The sequence below is a fragment of the Ranitomeya variabilis genome, chromosome 4 (assembly GCF_051348905.1).
Source record: "Ranitomeya variabilis isolate aRanVar5 chromosome 4, aRanVar5.hap1, whole genome shotgun sequence".
NCBI classification, from domain to species: Eukaryota; Metazoa; Chordata; class Amphibia; order Anura; family Dendrobatidae; genus Ranitomeya; species Ranitomeya variabilis.
In genome coordinates, this window is record NC_135235.1 from 698,721,609 (window position 1) to 698,736,617 (window position 15,009).

At 45.5% G+C, this 15,009-nt stretch overlaps 1 protein-coding gene across 1 annotated transcript in view; it reads left to right on the forward strand.

Annotated features, from left to right (window-relative positions):
- Positions 1 to 15,009, forward strand: part of LOC143767730 (uncharacterized) — a 598,000-nt gene that overhangs the window by 345,943 nt on the left and 237,048 nt on the right. The gene's annotated exons all lie outside the window — the stretch shown is intronic.

Here is a 15,009-nt window from a genome sequence, read left to right on the forward strand (position 1 = left end):
TTGGCACCGGGGTCCCGCTGTCCCGCTTCGGGCATTTAAAATCCCGAATTTGCGGCCGCCGGTGAAGCCCCGCCCACTTCCGGGACGTAGAGAGAGCCCAATTAGTACCCGCTGTTCGTTCCGTTCCCTGGGACTGCGTTGTAGCCACGCCCCCTTGAGTTGCCTCACCGCCCGCCTCCGGCTTCCTCCTCAACTATAGACGTGGGCGGACTCTGAGGACAGAGCGGCAGCACCCGGACTGGTTTCTGGCACGGGGGCAGAGTTGTGAGACACTCCGTGTCTGTGTGACCGCGGGAGCAGCGAGCGGATCTCCAGACTGTAAGTGAATGTATGTGTCTCTCCCCCTCTCCATGCAGCACTGCCCTGCTGCGGTTACAGCAGAGACTCTGACAGCATAGGAGGACTGACAAACTAAACTTTGTCTCCCCATGGCATGCAGCGCACCCCGCTCCCACTCTCCCCCTGGTACCCATCCATCGGATTCTCCACCAACCTGGTGCAGCACCCCTTACATTCTATGGGGGCTGCCACCTGCCTGCGTTACATTCTATGGGGGCTGCCACCTGCCTGCGTTACATTCTATGGGGGCTGCCACCTGCCTGCGTTACATTCTATGGGGGCTGCCACCTGCCTGCGTTACATTCTATGGGGGCTGTGCAGCATTATATTCTATGGGGCTGTGCAGCATTATATTCTATGGGGCTGTGCTGCATTATATTCTATGGGGCTGTGCTGCATTATATTCTATGGGGCTGTGCTGCATTATATTCTATGGGGCTGTGCTGCATTATATTCTATGGGGCTGTGCTGCATTATATTCTATGGGGGCTGTGCTGTATTACATTCTATGGGGGCTGTGCTGTATTACATTCTATGGGGACTGAGCTGTAATGCTGGATACAGCAGTCAGCGGCGCAGCTGGATGACACCATTCAGCGCCGTGGGAGTGGAAGCTGCCGGCTGCTGCGAGGGAGCGCGGTGAAAGGTGTTTGTGTGTACTGATGGAGAAGGCAATGATGGGGGTGGGGTAACCATGTGTGGCCATTATACTGCACCCAGCATTGTGTGGGGCCATTATACTGTACCCAGCATTGTGTGGCCATTATACTATACCCAGCATCGTGTGGGGCCATTATACTGTACAAAGCATCATGTGGGGCCATTATACAGTATGGAGCATAATGTGGCCAATGGCCATTGTACAGTATGGAGCGTCGTGTGTGGCCATATTTTTTTGTTCATAATTATTGTTAACGAAACATTGTGATCAGAAGTGCTAAATGGGTGTGGTTGGGGCGTGGCTAGTTGTGAAATGGGTGTGGCCTAAAATTTGCCGCGGCGCAGATCGCGCTGTTTTCCCTCCCCTGTGCAGTGGATTCTGGACTTCGGCATGCGCAAACCACTACGCCACCAACGGAAAACTAAGCAAGATCTGGGGGAAGACACCACGCCCATTTGACCAGACCAGCCTGATTGACAGGCGAAAACGGCTACTTTGGTAACGTATTTCAGCAGCATAGGTGGGGAATCGGGGTCCACAAAATACACTATTGTAATGCACAGCTCAGGCCCTATTCAACAGTATTTTTATCTCATACGGAAAAAACGGGGTGACAGGTTCCCTTTAATAAAATCGCAGTTCACAATCCCTATACTTTACCCCTTATACCTGACCTGTTTAACCAATTATCTTGGGATAAATGATTTTACAAACTCAGCGTGAGAGGGGCATAAAGCCTTATACATATACTAGATGGTGGCCCGATTCTAACGCATCGGGTACTCTAGAATATGCATGTCCACGTAGTATATTGCCCAGCCATGTAGTATATTGGCCAGCCACGTAGTATATTGCCCAGCCACATAGTATATTGTCCAGTCACGTAGTATATTGCCCAGCCACGTAGTATATTGCCCAGCCACGTAGTATATTGCCCAGCCACGTAGTATATTGCCCAGCCACGTAGTATATTGCCCAGCCACGTAGAATATTGCCCAGTCACGTAGTATATTGCCCAGCCCACGCAGTATATAGCACAGCCCACGCAGTATATTGCACAGCCCACGCAGCATATCGCACAGCCCACACAGTATATTGCACAGCCCACGCAGTATATCGCACAGCCCACGCAGTATATCGCACAGCCACCGCAGTATATCGCACAGCCCACGTAGTATATAGCACAGCCCACATAGATGCTTTCGGAGCCCCCGGATCCAGGAGAAGCGGCCGGATCCAGGAGAAGCGGTTACCAACGCTCCTCGCGCGCTCCGGTCTCAAAAGTGCATTGCATCTCCTAACCTGGTATACCCACTGCACCCCTGAATCCCATGCACCTCTCTCACCCTGTTCTACCTGGTACGTCTGAACTGTCTCCTAAACTGGAATACCCACTGCACCCTTGAATCCCAAGCACCTCTCTCTCTCTCTATAAGCCGATTGCTCTCCTTCACCCACCTGCTTTCTCTTTTTCTTCTCATTCTCGCTGCTGGCGACATATCCCCCAATCCTGTCCCCCCATCCGCCACAGACATCCCACTAATCCTCACCCCTATCCTTCTCACACTAAGAGAAACTACCGCAACCCCTCACAAATCTGTGCCACTGACCCCCACTCCCCTGCTTCCTCTCTCTGGGCCTGCTCCGTCTGCAACAAGCTCCATGTGATCCCCAATCTCTTTACTTCCCGCAACCTTTCCTACCTGGCCCTCACTGAGACCTGGCTGACGCCCCATGACACGGCCTCCCCTGCTGCACTAAGTTACGGTGGCCTCCACTTTACCCACACTCCATGGCAGAGGAGTGGGTTTCCTTTTTTCTAAAAACTGCTACTTCAACCCTATCCAACCCCCACCCTCCCTTATCCTCCCTTCTTTTGAGGTTCACTCTATCCGTATCTACTCTCCCTCTAATCTCCAAATGGCTGTCATATACCAACCACTGGGCTCAGCCACTGCCTTCATTGACCAATTCTCCACCTGGCTTCTTCACTTTCTCTCTGCTGACATCCCCGCCATCATAATGGGTGACTTTAATATCCCTACTGGCAGCCTCCAAGCTCCTGGCCCTTACCTCATCCTTTGGACTTACTCAGTGGTCCTCCACAGCCACCCACGCAGATAGACATAAACTAGACCTCATCTTCACACGCCTCTGTTCCTCCTCTAATCTCACAACCTCTCCCTTCCCCCTATCTGACCACCATCTCACCTTCTCATCCTTGTCCTCCTCACCCGCCCCCCATGTCCAGCCACTACCACATTCTTGCAGAAACCTTGCACACCTAGACATTCACAGACTCTCACACTCTCTTCTACCCCGTCCTCCATATCTTCACTCCACGACACAGATAGCGCCACCTCTTTATATAACTCCACCCTCACATCAGCCATAGACTCAGTCGCCCCTCTCATGCATGGCAAAGTACGACAAATCAATAGGCAACCCTGGCATAACAACCTCACAACAAAAACTCCAAAAAGCATCCAGATGCGCCTGCCAGACAACTTCACTGCTTTCAAACAAGCTACACTTGCCTTCAAACTAGCCCTCACTTCTGCTAAACAGACCTATTTCACTAACCTTGAATCTTCACTATCCTACAACACAAAATAACTGTTCAGGACAAATTTAACTCTCCTCCGCTTACCACTGCCACCTCCAATTCCCCTCATCTCTTCTGAGGACTTTGCCACCTACTTCAAAAACGAGATCGACCAAACAAGGCAAACCTTTACTGTTCCACCACCCCAACCACTCCATACCACTTCCCTTCCCTAATAACTTCCCTCTCCAACATCACTGAAGGAGAACTTACTCCCCTCCTTTCCAAATCACACCTCACCACCTGTGCACTTGACCCCATCCCTTCCCACCTGCTCCCCAACCTCACTAACATGCTCATTCCAGCTCTAACCCATCTTTTCAACCTATCGCTATCTTCTGGTACCTTCCCCTCTGCCTTCAAGCATGACACCATCACACCATCCTCAAAAAAGCTAACCTTGACCCAACTGCTATGCCCAGCTATCGCCCCATATCACTGCTCCTGTTTGCTTCCAAACTCCTTGAGCAGCATGTCCATGATCAACTTTCCCCCCACCTCTCATCTAACTCTCTCCTTGACAACCTCCAATCTGGCTTCCGCCCACACCACTCCACCTAAACTGCTCTGACCAAAATTAATAATGACTTCACAGCTAAAGCTAACAGACAGTTCTTCATCCTCCTCCTTCTCGACCTGTCCTCTGCTTTCGATACAGTCGATCACTGCCTACGGCTACAGATTCTTTCTTCCCTTGGCATCAAAGGCGTTACCCTGTCCAGGATTGCCTCATACCATTCCGACCGCACATTTAGCGTTTCCCACTCCCATACTACCTCCTCATACCACCCTCTCTCTGTTGGAGTCCTTCAAGGCTCTGTCCTACTTTTTTCCTTCTATACCCTTGGCCTAGGACAACTCATAAAGTCCCATGGCTTCCAGTACCACCTGTATGCAAACAACACTCATATTTACCTCTCAGGCCCAGATGTCACATCTGTGCTGTCCAGAATCCCGGAGTGTCTATCAGCCATATCCTCCTTCAACTCTCGCTTCCTAAAACTCAATGTAGAAAAAAAAGAACTCATGATCTTTCCCTCATCTCACATATCCCCCCTGCCTCATCTATCTATTATGGTAAACGGCATCATGCTCTCCCCCGCACCTGAAATCCGCTGCCTCGGGGTAACTCTCGACTCTGCTCTGTCCTTCAAACCGCATGTCCAAACGCTTGCCACCTCCTGTCGCCTCCAACTCAAAAATATTGCCAGAATCCATCCCTTCCTCAGCCCACAATCTACTAAAACTCTTATGCATGCTCTCATCATCTCCCGCCTCGATTACTGTAACACCCTACTCTGTGGCCTCCCCGCTAACTCTCTTGCACCACTCCAGTCTGTCCTCAACTCTGCTGCCCAGCTAATCTACCTCTCTCCTCGCTACTCACCTGTTTCTCCCCTCTGCATATCCCTCCATTGACTCCCAATTCCCCAACGAATCCAGTTCAAACTACTAAGGCTGCCGTCACACTAGCAGTATTTGGTCAGTATTTTACATCAGTATTTGTAAGCCAAAACCAGGAGTGGAACAATTAGAGGAAAAGTATAATAGAAACATATGCACCACGTCTGCATTAATCACCCACTCCTGGTTTTGGCTTACAAATACTGATGTAAAATACTGACCAAATACTGCTAGTGTGACGGCAGCCTAACACTGATCTACAAAGCAATCCACAACCTGTCCCCTCCCTATATCTCTGAACTAATCTCCCACTATCTTCCCTCACGTAATCTTCGATCCTCCCAAGTCCTCCTACTCTCTTCCACACTTATTCGTTCCTCATACAACCACCTCCAAGATTTCTCCTGAATATCCCCCATCCTCTGGAATTCCACACCTCAACACATCCGAATATCCACCACTCTTGGATCCTTCAGATGAAACCTGAAAACCCATCTCTTCAGGAAAGCCTACAGCCTGCAATAATCATTCTGCCGCCTCACCAACCATCCGAGCTGCTGCCTAACCAACCACCCGAGCTGCCGCGTCACCAACCACCCGAGCTGCCCTGTCACCAACCACTCGAGCTGCCGCATCACCAACCACCCGAGCTGCCGTGTCACTAACCACCCAAGCTGCTGTGTCACCACCGCCAGAGCTGCCGCCTCACCACCACCAGAGCTGCCGCCTCACCACCACCAGAGCTGCCGCACCCCCGACCTTCTGTCTCTTCCCCATTATCCCATAGAATGTAAGTCTGCAAGGACAGGGGACTCTCCCCTCTGTACCAGTCTGTCATTGTAAATTTGTTTACTGTAAATGATATCTATAACCCTGTATGTAACCCCTTTCTCATGTACAGCACCATGGAATTATTGGTGCTATATAAATAAATAATAATAATATGTGATTATATGCTAATGTCAGAATTTATATGTGGGAAGGACTACCCAACCGCTCCACAAAAGGGAGAACTCGCACCGTTCCAATATTCAAAAGGCTTTTCTCAAGCATGGGCTTTCACGCCACTGCGCCACCAAACACAATAAAGATTTCACACAACTGAAAATATTCCTCATAGAGAAGATTCCCCACAGGTTCAGAATTGCATTGGACAACTACATTGGAAAGAAATCTTTTGGATTTATAAACTAAACATCCTTACTCCACATGGACTAAGCGAAATCACAGATGTAGTTTTGTCACCACCTTTTTGACTTAATAAATTGTTTTATTTATTATGACATTTTTATTGTCATATTCATTGTATATTTTATTGGTCTATTCATTGGGGATCTTAATTATTTTAATATTTTTAACATACTCCTAATATATTCTTAAATTGGTCATATTTTTTTATCACACTTATATATAATACAGTTTTAATACATTTCTACTACAACCCCTGGCAAATATTATGGAATCTCTGGCCTTGGAGGATTAGTTGTTTATATTTGTGGAAAAAAAGCAGATCACAGTTATAGCACAAAACTAAAGTCATTTCAAATGGCAACTTTCTGGCTTTAAGAAACACTAAAAGAAATCAAGAACAAAAAATGTGGTAGTTAGTAAAGGTTACTTTTTTTAACCAAGCATAGGGAAAAAAATATGGAATCACTCAATTCTGAGGAAAAAAATTATGGAATCGTCCTGTAAATTTTCATTCTTCAAAAATAACACCTGCATCAAAATAGATCTGCTCGTTAGTCTGCATGGCCAAGGAGATCTCATTCAGCACATGCACCGCCTCTGGCGGCCATTTTCCCAGAGGCCACTGCATTCAGCAATGGCTGTGCAGGTGCTCTGGGCTTTCACAAAATGTCAACTGAGCCCTCGAACCACCAAGCACCGCTGAACCTGCTGCACCAGCCTGGGATGAGATCACTGAACACCTCCTGTGACCCTGCTCCATCAGCGCTGTCAATTTCCCCCCTCTGTAAGCTAAATTCAGACTGTAAGATGGCCGCCCATTTGACGCACTAATTTTTCCCTATTTTCCTTCTGAAAATTTGGGGTGCGTCTTATGGTCCGAAAACTACGGTACATTTTTATTCATTCATTTAGGTGACCTCACTTAATTCATAGGTACTTTTTAATATAATTAATACATGTGTTTTTTCATGAACTATAGTTTATCTTTGTTTGACAGACTTTCTCTTGAACTATGACATATCGTGCTTTAGTCAGTACCTCAGATTGACATTTATCCAGTTTAGAAAATAAATAGTTGTCAATAGAACCTGGAGAACCTGTCTGACTTGCTCACCATGCTCCTCCAGAGTACGCCAGTAACTCAATATATCATCCAGGTAAACTACCGCAAATCTACCAATCAGTGAATAAAATATATAATTAATGACAGTTTCAAAGACTGCCGGAGCATTGGTTAATCCGAATGGCAGCATCAAATGTTCAATCTGCCCCTCAGGTGTATTAAAGGCGGTCTTCTATTCTTCACCATGGCGTATACGTATAAGGTTATATGCCTCTCTCACGTTAAGTTTGTAAAATCATTTATCTCCAGATAATTGGCTAAACAGGTCAGGTATAAGGGGTAAAGGATAGGGAAGGTGAGCTGTGATTTTACCAATCTCTCTAAAATCCAAGCACGGACGCAGCCCTCCATCCTTTTAACAGAAAAACATCACGGTGACTGGAGAGGTGCATGGCCGTATATGACCCTTAGCCGGACTCTAGAAGGGGTTAAATAAATTAGATTTTGGCATTTTAGCTCCTGGGAAAATACTAAAACCCTATGTGTCATATTTGTCTATACCTATGCCTATGGTAGATTTTACCTATGCCTATGGTAGATTTTACCTATGCCTATGGTAGATTTTATCTATGCCTATGGTAGATTTTACCTATGCCTATGGTAGATTTTATCTATGCCTATGGTAGATTTTTTAGTCATATTTGTCTGTACCTATGCCTATGTGTTTGTCTATACCTATGGTAGATTTTTTAGTCATATTTGTCTGTACCTATGCCTATGGTAGATTTTGTACAGTGTGCGGGAAATCAGCGATTCCGCAAAATTAATGAACATGTTGCTTTTTTTTCCGCGATTCGTTTTTTTCGCGGAAAAAATCGCAACATTTGCACAAGTTTTGCGGATTACATAGAAACGATTGGGAACCATATGTAAGTGATTTTTTCACGTTTTTATAGCAAAAAAAATGCAAAAAATACTGAAGTGTGCACATAGCCTTACAACTCCCTTCTCTGTGTACCTGAACTGAGAGAGGGAGGGTGATGTTTTGAGTGAGATAAGGCTAGAAGCTAATGCTAATGTTGTCTACCTTGAGATAGTTTATAAACCCTCCTCTCACACATCCAGTACCCTAGCAACCAGAGAATGCAGAGTAAGTGGACATGCTAGCTGGGGCATATCTTACAGAAGTCAAGCTGCAACACCAGGCTCTCCCATCATCACTTTGGTAAGTATTACGAATAACCGTTTTAAGCTCCGTTTTTTTTATTGGAATAAGTTCATATTAGTCCAACAAGGTTATCTTCCCAGTTTCATTAAGATCTTTTTAGGGATTCAGTCTTTATGCGCCGCCGTATTCTGCCATACCTATGCCTATGGTATTTTTTTTTCTAAAGTTGTATTTTTTAATGTATTTTTCCTTTCCACTTCACTCTATTTAAAAATAAATTAGCGGAGGTTAAACTTTAATTGCGTTTTCAACAAGGCAAACCCATACATTTCTATATAGTAACTTTAAATTTTAAATAAACACTGAATCCCTAAGAAGATCTTGATGCAACTTTGAAAATAAGTTTGTCATTAATATGAACTTTTTCCAGCAAGAAAAACAGAGCTTAAAAATGTAATTCTGTTTTCAACAATGTTAATTCATACATTGCTATATAATAACTTTACATTTCAAATAAACAGTGAATCCCTAAGTAGATCTTTATCGAAAAATTTTGCCTTAGGCCGGCCTCACACTAGCGTGTTGTACGGACGTATGAGAGGTGCAGAAAATACGGATTGCATACGGTACAATGCTTCTCTATGCCCCAGCTCCTATCAGCCGTATTTTACTGATCCGTATTTTATACGGTCTTCTACGGCCATAGAAAATCACAGCATGCTGCGTTTGTCACCGTATTGCGCAAAAAATACGCCAATGAAAGTCTATGGGGGCCAGAAAAATACGGATTACACGCGGACCAACAGTGTGACTTGCGAGAAATACGCAGCGGTGTTCTATAGAAAAGCCGGCAATTCAGTATGATGTACAGTAAAATCACACTGATAAGTTACATTACAATAGCTAAAATAAATGTCTACACATAGTATAGGGGTGTATATATATATACAAGATGGTGGCCCGATTCTAACGCATCGGGTATTTTAGAATATGCATGTCCACGTAGTATATTGCCCAGCCACGCAGTATACTGCCCAGCCACGTACTATATTGCCCAGCCACGTAGTATATTGCCCAGCTACGTAGTATATTGCCCAGTTACGTAGTATATTGCCCAACCACGTAGTATATTGCCCAACCACATAGTATATTGCCCAGTGACGTAGTATATTGCCCAGCCACGTAGTATATTGCCCAGCCACGTAGTATATTGCCCAGCCACGTAGTATATTGCCCAGTGACGTTGTATATTGCCCAGCCACGTAGTATATTGCCCAGCGACGTAGTGTATTGCCTAGTGACGTAGTATATTGCCCAGTGATGTAGTATATTGCCCAGTGACGTAGTATATTGCCCAGCCACATAGTATATTGCCCAGTGACGTAGTATATTGCCCAGCCACATAGTATATTGCCCAGTGACGTAGTATATTGCCCAGTGACGTAGTATATTGCCCAGTGACGACGTATATTGCCCAGTGACGTAGTATATTGCCCAGTGACATTGTATATTGCCCAGTGACATAGTATATTGCCCAGTGACGTAGTATATTGCCCAGTGACGTAGTATACAGCACAGAGCCACGTAGTATATTGCCCAGTTACGTAGTATATTGCACAGCGACGTAGTATACAGCACAGAGCCATGTAGTATATTGGCCAGTCACGTAGTATATTGCCCAGCTACGTAGTATATTGCCCAGCCAGGTTTGTCACAGTTTAAAAAATAAACATATACTCACCTTTCCGAGGGCCCCTTGTAGTCCACGGCAGCTTCCGGTCCCAGGGATGGTATAAGCGCAGGACCTGTGATGACGTCGCGGTCAAATGACTGTGACGTCATGGCAGGTCTTTGTAGCGCAGGTACGCAGGGCCTTTGATGACGTCGTGATCACATAACCGTGACGTCATGGCAGGTCCTTCCTCCCATACCATCATTACCACCGGAACCTGCAACGGAAGATGACGGCCAGCGCGAGTGACTACGGAGGGTGAGTATAGCATTTTTTTTTTTATTATTGTTTTTAACATTACATGTTTTACTATTGATGCCGCATAGGCAGCGTCAGTAGTAAAAAGTTGGGGACACACAGGGTTAATAGAGGCGGTAACGGAGTGCGTTACCCGCGGCATAACGCGGTTCGTTACCGCCGGCATTAACCCTGTGTTAGCGGTGACCGGAGGGGAGTATGCGGGCGACAGGCACTGACTGCGGGGAGTAAGGAGCGGCCATTTTCTTCCGGACTGTGCCCGTCGCTGATTGGTCGTGGCAGCCATGACAGGCAGCTTGCGAGTCCAATCAGCAAATGAATAACCGTGACAGACAGACAGACAGAAGGACAGACGGAAGTGACCCTTAGACAATTATATAGTATATATATATATATATATATATATATATATATATATATATATATATATATATATATATATATATATATATGTCAGTGAGACACATATATGTATATATTAATATTTCATACAGCGCTAGATAGGAGAAAAGCCGGTAATTCAATTGCCGGCTTTTCATTTCTCCTTCTCAGACCCGACATGATATGAGACATGGTTTACATACAGTAAACCATCTCACATCCCTTTTTTTTTGCATATTCCACAGTACTAATGTTAGTTGTGTGTATGTGCAAAATTTGGGCGCTCTAGCTATTGAATTAAAGGGTTAAATCGCGGAAAAAATTGGCGTGGGCTCCAACGCAATTTTCACCGCCAGAATGGTAAAGCCAGTGACTGAGGGTAGACATTAATAGCTGTTGTGAATTCTGCTTTTGGGTTCCCTCCGGTGGTTGTAGGTGGTAATGCAGTTGTCCCTGGGTTGCAATCCTGGTCAGGTGTATCTGCTGATTGCAGTTCTGACTGGGGTATTTAGGTGTGCAGGATTCATTAGTCCTTGCCAGTTGTCCATGGTTTTTGGGAGGTTTGGATCTCTGTCTGGTTCCTCCTGCCTTGCTGCCAAATCAGCAAAGATAAGTGTCTGGTTTTTGTTTCTTTGGCACACATGCTGTGTGCTTTACAATTCAGTGCTATTCATTTGTTTTTTCTTGTCCAGCTTAGATTGTGTCAGTATTTTCTCAGTCTAGTTGGATTCTCAGGAGTTGCAGATATACGTTCCATGTCTTTAGTTAGATGGTGGAACTTTTTGTATTATCTGCGGTGGATATTTTTGGAAAGGTTTTAATACTGACCGCTTAGTATACTGTCCTATCCTTTCCTATTTAGCTAGAGTGGCCTCTTTTGCTAAATCCTGTTTTCTGCCTGCGTGTGTCTTTCCTCCACTACTCACAGTCAATATTCGTGGGGGGCTGCCTATCCTTTGGGGTTCTGCTCTGAGGCAAGATAGTATTCCTATTTCCATCTATAGGGGTATTTAGTCCTCCGGCTGTGTCGAGGTGTCTAGGATTTGTTAGGCACACCCCACGGCTACTTCTAGTTGCGGTGTTAGTTTAGGATTTGCGGTCAGTATAGTTTCCACCTACTCCAGAGAAAGTTTCATGCGGTTCCAAGGTCACCGGATCACAACAGTACAACTGGCCAATAATGAGTTAAATGCATCTCAGAAGAAGGGAATAAAGGTGTTGAGCCATTTTTTTTTTCTGCTTTGTCTTTTCTTCCCTCTTTTTCTCTGGGTGGCTGAGGAGTCTTGTGCTAGCATGAATGTTCAGGAATTAGCTTCTCGTTTAGTCCAGCTTGCTGCTAGGGTACAGGGTATTTCTGATTATATTGTTCAGACTCCGGTTTTAGAGCCTAAGATTCCTACTCCTGATTTGTTTTTTGGTTGACAGGTCCAAATTTTTGAGTTTTAAAAACAACTGTAAACTGTTTTTTGCTCTGAGACCTCGATCCTCTGGTGATTCCATTCAGTAGGTTAAAATCGTCATCTCCCTGTTGCGTGGCGATCCTCAGGATTGGGCATTTTCCCTGGAATCTGGGAATCCTGCCTTGCTTAATGGAGACGCCTTTTTTCAGGCTTTAGGATTATTATATGATGAACCGAATTCTGTGGATCAAGAAGACCTTGTTGGCCCTGTCTCAGGGTCAAAAGGCGGCAGAATTGTATTGTCAGAAATTTAGAAAATGGTCTGTGTTGACTAAATGGAATGATGATGCTTTGGCGGCAATTTTCAGAAAGGGTCTTTCTGAATCCGTTAAAGATGTTATGGTGGGGTTTCCCACACCTTTCGGTCTGAGTGATTCTATGTCTTTGGCCATTCAGATTGATCGGCACTTGCGGGAGCGCAGAACTGTGCGCGCTGTGGCGTTGTCCTCAGAGCAGATGCCTGAGCCAATGCAGTGTGATAGGATTCTGTCTAGAACGGAACGACAAGGATTCAGACGTCAGAATAGGTTGTGTTATTATTCTGTGTGTATTCTCATGTCATTTCAGTCTGCCCTAAGCGTACAAAGAGGATCGCTAGTTCATTTACCATCAGTACTGTACAACCTAAATTTCTGTTATCTGTATCCTTGATCTGCTCATTGTCATCATTTTCTGTTATGGCGTTTGTGGATTCAGGCGCCGCCTTGAACTTAATGGACTTTGAGTTTGCCAGGCGTTGTGGTTTTCCCTTGCAGTCTTTGCAAAACCCTATTCCTTTAAGGGGCATTGATGCTACACCTTTGGCTAAAAATAAGCCCCAGTTTTGGACACAGGTGACCATGCGCATGGCGCCAGCCCATCAGGAAGATTGTTGATTTCTGGTGTTGCATAATTTGCATGATGCTATCGTGCTGGGTTTTCCGTGGTTGCAGGTACATAATCCTGTGTTGGATTGGGTCTATGTCTGTGACTAGTTGGGGTTGTCAGGGGGTTCATAATGACGTTCCTTTGATGTCAATCTCCTCTTCTGAAATTCCAGAGTTTTTGTCTGATTTTCAGGATGTATTCGATGAGCCCAAGTCCAGTTCCCTTCCACCGCACAGGGACTGTGATTGTGCGATTGACTTGATTCCAGGCTGTAAGTTTCCTAAGGGCCGACTTTTCAACCTGTCTGTGCCTGAACATACCGCCATGCGGAGTTATGTTAAGGAGTCTTTGGAGAAAGGGCATATTCGGCCATCTTCTTCACCGTTGGGAGCGGGATTTTTTTTGGTTGCTAAGAAGGATGGCTCCTTGAGACCCTGTATTGATTATCGCCTCTTGAATAAGATCACGGTCAAGTTTCAATACCCTTTACCTCTGCTTTCCGATTTGTTTGCTAGGATTAAGGGGGCTAGTTGGTTTACGAAGATTGACCTTCGGGGGGCATATAATCTTGTTCGTATTAAGCAGGGTGATGAATGGAAAACTGCGTTTAATACGCCCGAAGGCCATTTTGAATAACTTGTGATGCCATTTGGGCTCACTAATGCTCCATCTGTTTTTCAGTCCTTCATGCATGATATCTTCCGGACTTATCTTGATAAGTTCTTGATTGTATATTTGGACAATATTTTAATTTTTTCCGATGATTGGGAGTCTCATGTGGAACAGGTCAGGATGGTATTTCAGATCCTTCGTGATAATGCTTTTTTGTGAAGGGGTCTAAGTGTCTCTTTGGAGTGCAGAAGGTTTCTTTTTTGGGCTTCATTTTTTCTCCCTCATCTATAGAGATGGATCCGGTTAAGGTTCAGGCCATTCATGATTGGATTCAACCCACATCCTTGAAGACCCTTCAGAAATTTTTGGGTTTTGCTAATTTTTATCGCCGTTTCATTGCTAACTTCTCCAGCGTGGTTAAACCCTTGACCGATTTGATGAAGAAAGGCGCCGATGTGGCAAATTGGTCCTCTGCGGCTGTCTCTGCCTTTCAGGAGCTTAAACGCCGATTTACTTCTGCCCCGGTGTTGCGCCAACCGGATGTTTCTCTTCCGTTTCAGGTTGAGGTTGACGCTTCTGAGATTGGGGCAGGGGCCGTTTTGTCTCAGAGGGATTCTGTTGGTTCCTTGATGAAACCGTGTGCCTTCTTTTCCTGTAAGTTTTCGCCTGCTGAACGCAATTATGATGTCGGCAATCGGGAGTTGTTGGCTATGAAGTGGGCGTTTGAGGAGTGGTGACATTGGCTTGAGGGAGCTAAGCACCGTATTGTTGTCTTGACCGATCATAAGAATCTGATTTACCTCGAGTCTGCCAGACGGCTGAATCCTAGACAGGCTCGATGGTCCTTGTTTTTTTCCCGTTTTGATTTCGTGGTCTCGTATCTTCCGGGTTCTAAGAATATTAAGGCTGATGCCCTCTCTAGGAGTTTTTTGCCTGATTCTCCTGAGGTCCTTGAACCGGTCGGCATTCTGAAAGAAGGGGTGGTCCTTTCTGCCATTTCCCCTGATTTACGACGGGTTCTTCAGGAATTTCAGGCTGACAAACCTGATCGCTGTCCAGTGGGGAAACTGTTTGTTCCTGACAGATGGACTAGTAGAGTGATTTCTGAGGTTCATTGTTCTGTGCTGGCTGGCCATCCTGGTATTTTTGGTACCAGAGATTTGGTTGGTAGGTCCTTTTGGTGGCCTTCTTTGTCACGTGATGTGCGTTCTTTTGTGCAGTCCTGTGGGACTTGTGCGCGAGCCAAGCCTTGTTGTTCCCGTGCTAGT